We start from the raw sequence: 8,834 nt of genomic DNA, 5'->3' as shown, positions 1-8,834 counted from the left end.
AAGTGTACAACTTAAATCACGATCTGTAGTACATCACTGCTGTCATAAAATGGACCTTCCTTAATAAAAACAGTAATATGATTAATGTTTCTTACACCCTCTAAATTACCAGATAAAGCTTGGGAAGAGCAAGGTGGAATGAAAGTGAGCATATATAAAATGCCCAAGTTACTATCATTAGTGGTAATATTTAAGTAATAAGAATCTGCTTTTCTGGAATGCATTCATGCAGAAAACTTATCCTCCAAAATCTTAATGAAGTACACAGTACCTCATGGAGCAGAAATGTTAATGCTTTTCTTTTCTGGATAGGGGAGCCCTTGAAGAAAGGGGAGAAGTGACTTAACCCAATGTCACATATCCCATTCCTCTGTTGTCCTGCTTGTCTCTCTTTTTGTCTAATCTTCTCATGGTCAAAAATCATTTTCTCTAGTTTTTCCCTAGCTAGATTAAGACTTTTATAAATATTTCGGGGTGTTTCCATCCCTGTTGCGCTCCTCATGCCTTCTGAAGCACCATCAGCTTTGTTGATTTTATGTACTTACAATGTGCCTATCAACTGATGATGATCTCAGTGCTTTATGCTCATCACACTGGAGAAAAAGAGATGTATCTTCCCAGGCCATAGAAAAAATGATGGAGAAAAATAAAGATAATTTAAGTGTTGCCTTTCATGGAGATTTTAGTGCCCAGATTTTGTAGAAGAGTTTGAACAACCTGTCTCTAACAACTTGTCTGCCTGACCCTTGATGTGAAGCCAGATTGAGTGCTAGGCGGTGCTACTTTAGAGAGCCATTTGGATTGGGATCCCAGAGATTGGAAGAGCAATAATGACACGAAAAGAGAGGTGACAAAATATGCAGGATTAGTACATTCAGTTCTTAGGCTTCTCTTGTGTGAAATTAGGAGTGAAGTGAGCAGGAGTGCTGCTGAAGTACAGACTAAAGACCTGATCTTGTGATTTTTCTGCTTCTGATACAAGTTAAAAATGCATGTCAACTGAAGTACTGGGCACTCTTTAAGGCACATGGATTTATGCCTTAAAAAGGTGACCAATAGCCAGATAAAAGACAGATTGATGTGTGCAAAGTGGATATGAGACGCAAGGTCAGCATTAACAGAACAGGTGGGGCGTGTATGCAAGTGGGAAGGAAAGCCTGAAAGTAAGCCACGCTGAGTGTTGGTAAGGACCTAAATGTACAGACTCCTTGGGAGTTATTGCACCTTTGAAACTGAACCCTTGGTAGTGGTCAAAGGTGGCACTGGTTTATGAAATTCTTTTGAATTAACCTGATACTGAGTTCTTCTCCCAAGCCCTGGTGAGGTTCAACTCAGAGGTTCAGGCTGAGTTGAGGATTATTTTTTCATGTTTAAATTTACTCAATCTGCAATTGAAAGCAGACTTCAAGAGGCAAGAACCCACAAAAACTGAAATCAAAGAAAATTTTGCTTGAGCCCCTGTGGAGTTTAGCTGCCGGATTTCACGTAGCCTGTTGAAATCAGTATGTAGCATGTATCCCAGTCACCAATAAACGTCATCGTTACAAAATGTCTAACTTGAACATAAAACTGAATGTGTATTTTGTGAAGTACGTTATTACAGTGTCATCTAAAATCTTTCGTTGTGTCTGCTGGCGTTCTTTCCAGTGTTCCTGCTGCACAAACAGTGGGGTTTTTTTATGGTGTTGCAGTTACAGACATAAATTCCAACTTGCGCAGTGACATTAACTACCTGTGAAATAACAATTACATCTCTTATCATTCTTTGTTCACCTTCTTGATTTCTTTGATAAAGCAAATATTTGCTTTTCTTGTCTGATCAGAGTAGGCAAAATCATTTATTCGTGGAAATAGCACCACTGGCTTCACTGTGGGTAGGACTGAATACACTGATGTCCTAGGAGTTCTTTGCATAAGTGAAGTCAGCAGGATTTAATTCTGTCCCTGGATGTTATCTTCAGACGTACTTCCAGCATCCACAATGAAACACCCAAAGATCATAAGAAGTTAGCAAAGGAGGCGTTCTGTTAGCCTAGAGAGGGATTTAAGTCCCCCAAAAATGTATTTACTCCCAAAAACGTATGTCTGGGTGGTGAAATCACCCTCTAACAAGTATTGGAGCTGAGGTTTTGCTTTGGGTCCCTTTCTGTATTAGTCCATTGAGTCCAACTCCGTCCTTAGCTCAGGAGATTTCAGACATAAAACTGCTGCTGAGCTGAATCTTTCCTGAAAGGCTGACAATAAGTTATTTCACTGGTCTCACCACAGAGAGCTGGTGGCTGATGGTAGATAAGTGGGGTTTCTGCTTTGATACAAACCATCATTTTTGTGATGGAAAGACAGCAAAAGCAGCGAAGGAGGATTTTGCCTTCGTTTTCCTGCCTTTCAGTCCTGAGGAAGTGTTTGTTGCTGGTCTGAACAGGACTGGCCTTGTTGTTCTGATGAGATGCACTTGAGTGCCAAGTTTGTGCTAGCTCTCCATCACTGCTCCGTGCTCATGCCATTAGAGTGAGCAGCTTCTCAGAATGAATCCTACTGATAGCATTCTGCTGGCTAATTCTCCCTCTCCTCCTCACTTCACCAGAACAGGTTGCATGGGCAGACCGGGATAACCAGCATCTGACTCTGTTGTTGTTTGCAGCCAGGGCTGGAGGGGTTGAAGTGGGAAGAATTCGGCCCTACCAGGCTGCAGCCAGCTGTACTGACAGCGGAGAATGCCAGTTAGCGTTGCAGCAAGTTTTCTTGCTCTCAGTAAATAATTATTATTTCCCCCTGACCTTTCCTTTTTTTTGGTTCTTTCTGGTACAGACACAGCCTCTCTCTGTTCCCTGCCCCAATGAACGTCTGCACTAGGTCCAAGGCTTGGAGTAACTTACCCGAAGAGTGATACCATTTGGAAACCACTGTAAGTATATTTTATCTCTTATAAAAGACTTCTTGTTTCAGCGAAAAAAAGACATCTTTAAAAAACAAAAACAAACTGCAGCACCTGTGAGCATTACTGATGAGGCTAAGCTATGTTTTGCTTTTGAAATTTGCAAGGAAATATGTGGGCAAAAAATATGTCAATAAAAAACTGTTAAATATTTAAGTCATAGCCTCACAGCATAGTTCAGCAGTGGCTGGTTTGATCTACTTGTATCTTTTAGTTTGGCAGGTTCTCCCTGCTTACTGCTCTAGTTCGTGCTGTTCTGGTTGGTTCATCCATGTTTGTCTTTGGAGTGTTTATCTTCTTTTTTATTCTTACTACATTTTAATGAGACACCTTTCCTCTCACTGGTGTTTCATGCAACACAGGTTGAATTTACTGCAACTCCTTAAAGGTTTACACTGTTCTTTGCAGGCCTTGAGTCATTTATGGTTTAAGGCCATTACAATTTGGTAGCTTTGGCTGGATTACATAAGGAAAGTTGCCTGAGAGAATTTTGACTTTGCATGGTGGTTTTATTATGCTCTGAAATTGTCAGTTGTGTTATTTGCACTTTTCCCCCCCCGTAGAGCTCATAGTTTTGATATGTTATGAGCCATTTTCAGTGCTTGCCAGCATTGTCACAGTGTTGCTGTAGCCAAGATGCTCTGAGGTTGCAAGTCAGGCAAGTTTTGTAGGCAGGGCCTACCTGTCATGAGACTTGTGGTTTAGATGGAAAAAAAAAGGACAACTTTGGGGGCATATAAGCCCCACTTCAGGTCTGAAACAGACCCAGCAAATTTCAATCTTAGTTTAACTTAATCTCTGAGTTTAACTTAATTATGTTAATCAGTCTCCTGTAAGGGATTTTGGAGGTTATTTTACTTTTCTGTGTTGATTAAATTTTCCAGGCTTTTATTGCACTAGAATATTGGGCCTCTCTTGTCAGTTCTCTGTGCCTCCCATTCTTGCTCTGCAGTGTTCTGCTGGGATTTCTCTTTCGTATTACATTTTATGGCGATGTTTTCAGGAGTTTGTGTTTTCCATTGTATGACACAAACTTGCAATCAGAGATTTTAAACAAACTGCCAGTCATGTAGCTGTAACAGCATGAAGATCAATGTGGCTGCAAAATCATCAGAGAAGCTGTGTGAATATTCAGGCAGTCAGCCTGTGCAGGACTTTTAACTACTGAAGCAACACTTCTGGCAGGAAAACTGGGATGGCTCAGGTGGTTTAAAGTAAGCTTGTCTCAGGAATCTTCAGCCTCAGCTCTGGTGTTCAGTGTGCCCTGAATTTTGAGGTGAAGGTCTCTGGGCAGATTTCAGTGCTTTTCGCTGTTCTTTTGGGCTTTTTTTTTTTATTCAATGATTGTACTCATCTCTCTCTTTCACTTTGTCAGTTTCTAAATATGTATTGTCAATGTCATGTCTGGAAGAGACACAACACTGGCAGTGATAAGCACTGATATCAGGAGCTGCGTTAGTCGCACACAGGCAGAGGAAGAATGTGCAGCAGAACACTCAGGGAAAATATCACTTAAAATCAAACGTGAACTATTTTCACACTCTTCTATTTTTAGGATCTGAAAAGCCAAGGGGTTGGGGGGGTTGATTGTATACAATCTCTGTCAATTGCTAAGGTTATAGCCAAACCGTACACTAGTGAGTTAAGTGCAGTGCTTGGGCACTTACAGGCACCTCTGACCTGAGGGCACTTACTAGAAGGTGATGCCGTATCTGTGAGGAGGAGAAATAATGCCTGGAACATGGGTGGGCAGACTCAGCCAGCAGGAGCACTTGTAACAACATCAGCACCCCTGTGGCGTGTTCCCTCCATGCTGTTTAGTATGCGATGAACAAAGGTCTGGTTGGTGACCCAGCCCTCCCTGTATTCAGAGGCTGAAAACTGCCTCATTATTGTTCATTAGGTAGTATTATTCTCATACAGTCACATTATCATAGCTTCCCCTGAGAGCCAGGATGCTACTGTAGGTTCTGCGCAGCTATGCTGGTTCCTATACCTGAGCTCATTTGTTCATTGCTAACCTGGTGTCTCCGCAGGATGGGGAGCTGTTCCCTGTGTAAGCGAAGGTTCAAGCATTGGTTATAGCTGCCATGTGAGAAGTACAACAACATACATTACAGAGACTTAATTTGGTGGCCCAGCTGTAGGAACACATTAATTCGTTGAGGGGAAATTCATTCCAAACTCAAATAACGGTTGCAAGGGAGATACATGCAAAGAAATCGTGTGGAGAGCAGGCGGAGGGTTGGGGGAGAGAAGGATGTATGCATGAGTGGCAGCAAGAAGGGGGAAATGTAGCAGGGGTTTTAGTAGTAATTAATTTCTGGATAGCTCTGAGGTTAGGACATCCAAAATATTATCCCTCTGCCTTCAAATTAAACAGAAAGGAGGCTATTCTATTTTGCTGCCAGTGCCCAGATCATTGGAGTAGCTGCAGCATTGCAGGTTGTCCACCATCTGAGACCTGTTTGTATGACACTGTAGTGTTAAGGTACATGGAGAGGAGGGATTGCCTCACTGCAATAAAGATAGTGGCAGAGGAGTTTCAGAAAACAAATAAAAAGATGGCAGTGATTGTAGGTCTTGTTTTACACATGAGCTGGAAAGTGCTGATACGCACAATGCAGTTCAGGGATGACAGTGGATGCAGCTAGCCATATAATAGGTACCAGAGAGCATACAATTGAGAAAGGGGAGAATATCTTCTAAGTGGTGTAAATGAACATAATGAGAAGTAGCACAAGAAATACAAGGGAATGCTGAAAGTGAATACATACCTAAGAACATACCTGGATATAGGCTAGAAAATTTAAAAGATGGAGTAGGTAGGATGTTTAGAAACAGACTGGATAAATCTCTTATAAATCTGTAGTAAATATGCATTCTGCAGTGATCGTCAAGACTTAGATTAGCTTAGAAAGGTCACCATCTTTTCTGTCCCCAGCTTCTGGGAGTCTGTGCATCACATCTCTTTGCTGTATTGGCCTTCTGCTGTCCTTCACAAGAAGCAAAGACAATGGTAGCCCTCTGACAATTTTAAGAATGAGTGCAGTATTTGGGAGGACTTTTAATACACCACAGGTGTACGTGGAGATGGAGCTTAGAGATAACTGGAGATGAGACTGGAGCCCCTTGCTCCAAGGGCACATTCCCAAGTCTGTTGCAAATAAGTCGCAGTTTTTATTGCCCTTAGCAACAAGTAAATAGCAAACTTCTTGTTTCCAGGGTTAGTCTGTCAAGAAGATCATAATCACATGAACTACAGTAGCAAGGTAGACTGACCCTCACAATTGAAATAATGACACAGGACTGTCAATCAATGAAGTCTAGGGATGGTACGTAAATAGGTATAATTTGGGAAGGTTCCACAGACAATATTTGTTACTTGTTTCATACTCATGCCTACCCCTGTGCTTCCAGGGGTATTGACATAGCTGAGAGAAGTCATACTCTTCCACAGTTAGTGTGCCATTTTACCTTCTGGAACATGGAGATATATTAGAGAGCTTCCTGATGGAAGTGTTCACAGAAGAAGTGTGCAACCAGAAACAAAATTAGGTTGGGAGGGTCCTCTGGAGGTCTCTAGTCCAATTCCCTGCTCAGAGTAGGGCTGACTTCCAAGTTGGATTAGGTAACTCAGGGCCTTGTTCAATTAAGTTTTGAAAATCTCCAAGGATGGAGATGCTATAACCTGGCTTGTCAGCCTGATCCAGCCCGTAACAACTCTCCCTGTGAAGACTACAGCAATACGATAGCAGTAGAATTAGACTATGTAAGTGAATGTAAGAATATTTAATTAGAATAGATAGGTGAAGATCACTGCAGTTGGAGCTTTTTATATGAGCGATAAGGTAGAACAAAAGGATAGCAATATACTTACAGCAGTAGGATTTTTCTGGCTTTGCCCATTGTCCTTTGTTGGCAACAGCAGTCTGGTGTTGCAGACTGGAGAAGAACCTTGTTTGGGCTTCTTCAGACGTAGTTTTGATCACAGTGTCCCCAGGATTTTTCTTTTCTGAAAAGTTTTCTTTAGATCCTTAGCTGACTTGGCTGTTTCCCTTACTCAGCCTTCCTCATTTGGAAGCCTGCATTCCTTTCAAATGGTACTGAGATGCAGGGCATGTCTAAATGGTGTAAGAGAAAACGTAGAACTGCTGTGGAGAGGTATCACCTCTAGTGCCAGTCAGCACCATTGCTTCTCTTCCCATCCTAGTGAGCACAAGTCACCAAGACTCTGATGTGGAAAAGCGATGATGCAAGAGCATTTTGATAACATAGTGTCAGCCTTAAGAATCAAGTAGAAAGTAAATGGATTTGGAAGGGAAGAAGCAGGGGGTGATGTGCACAGCCTCACTGGTGTCACCACCCCTTGCTGAAGTATGTTTTAACCTGTCCCTCTAACGAATTTTGAAGGCCGGGGAGGCACACACGAGATCAGCCACACAATGAAGCATCAGCCAGTGCTTGGTCTAACAAAACAACTATGGCTGTGCTTACTGCGACTGAGCCCCTACCCTGAAAACAACAGCAGTGTCCTGCCCGGGGGAGGTGGCTTTGTGTGTACGTAGAGCTGGAGTCAGCGGCTGTAGGCTGAGTGTGTAACTCGGGGGGACTCTGAGCCGAAAACAGACCTCAGGGACGGCAGTTCAGCTGCCGGGTGCGAGGGGCTGCGTTACCCCGCACATCCGGGGCCTAACCCTACGTACGTCCTTTGCTGCCTGGACTAAAAGCCATGCCATCTGAAAGCTTCTCGGGTAGCAGTGCTGTAAGAAAAACGCCGGTCCGCACGCTGATTTCCCGCAGTCCCCGGTGCGTGCTGGCTGCGCGTGGGAAAGTCATGGCGCCTGGAAACGAGGGAGCGTGAGGGTGTGCCACAGTTCGCACGCGAAGGATCGCTGCAGGCTGTTAGGAACAGAACGTATTCCGTCCGGATACTTCAACATGTGTGTGCCGGTGTACAGGCTCTGTGTCTCATGCGTCCTCATCCGCGTAGCCAGAGGTGGATCCCGGTGACAGCACGGGGAGCGGACGAAGGATGCCCGAGCTCGGAGTGACGAGACGCGCTGTTTACTCCTCGGCTGGGGGAGAGAATTGTTTTGTTTTGTTTTGTTTCTTTTGGGCCCGTTTGACTTCTTTTTTAATTATAATTAGAATTTTTCCTCCCTCCTCTCCCGCAGCTTCCGCGTTCCGGCCGAGGAGGCGCCGGGCCGGGGCGCGGCGGGCGGGCAGACGGGCCGGGCCCAGGCGGCTGCTGCCCCCCGCCGGCGGCCGCCGGGAAATGGCGCCGGGTCCCGGCCCTGCCCCCGGCCGGGCGTGCCGCCCTTATGTAATGCCTTTATGTAACCGTGGGGCTGGGGGCTCCGCGCCGCCCTGCCCCCCGCACCCCTCGGGAACGGGGACTTTTTTTTTTTATTGCTGCGAGATCGAGTTGTTTAAAAATTGAGAGGCCGCTCCGGTCCTCGACACCACGTTTTGTGGGGTGCGGGAGAGCGGGGCGCGGGGGGGAGCAGGGGAGGCTCCCCCGTGCCTCGGGGCGCTCCCGCCTTGGCCCCCCGGAGGAGCGCCCGTCCCTGCGGAGAGGGGCTCTGCTGGCGGGTGGGGGGCTGCGGCCGCCCACGTAGGGCCCGGCTGGGCCCAGGGCAGCGCTGCCTCGGCTCCCGCCGCACCACCATGCGCTGGTTCAGCCCTCGCTCGGGCCGGACGGTGCCCCGAAACCCTGCTGGCCCGGTGGCGTGAGGTGCTGCCTCGAGAAGGGCCTGCTTTCTGACCTCGGGTGCCGGCAGGAGACAACGGCGTTTTGTTTGGACGGCGTCGGCCTCCTCGGCTCCCGCTGCTCTCTCGCAAGCGCGGCCGTGGTCGCCCTGATGCACGGCGGGAGCTGCCGGGCTTTTCCCCGGGC

This window comes from Opisthocomus hoazin, chromosome 1 (genome assembly GCF_030867145.1).
Source record: "Opisthocomus hoazin isolate bOpiHoa1 chromosome 1, bOpiHoa1.hap1, whole genome shotgun sequence".
NCBI classification, from domain to species: Eukaryota; Metazoa; Chordata; class Aves; order Opisthocomiformes; family Opisthocomidae; genus Opisthocomus; species Opisthocomus hoazin.
The sequence above is the reverse complement of the archived record's forward strand: the minus strand, read 5'-3'. Positions refer to the sequence as shown.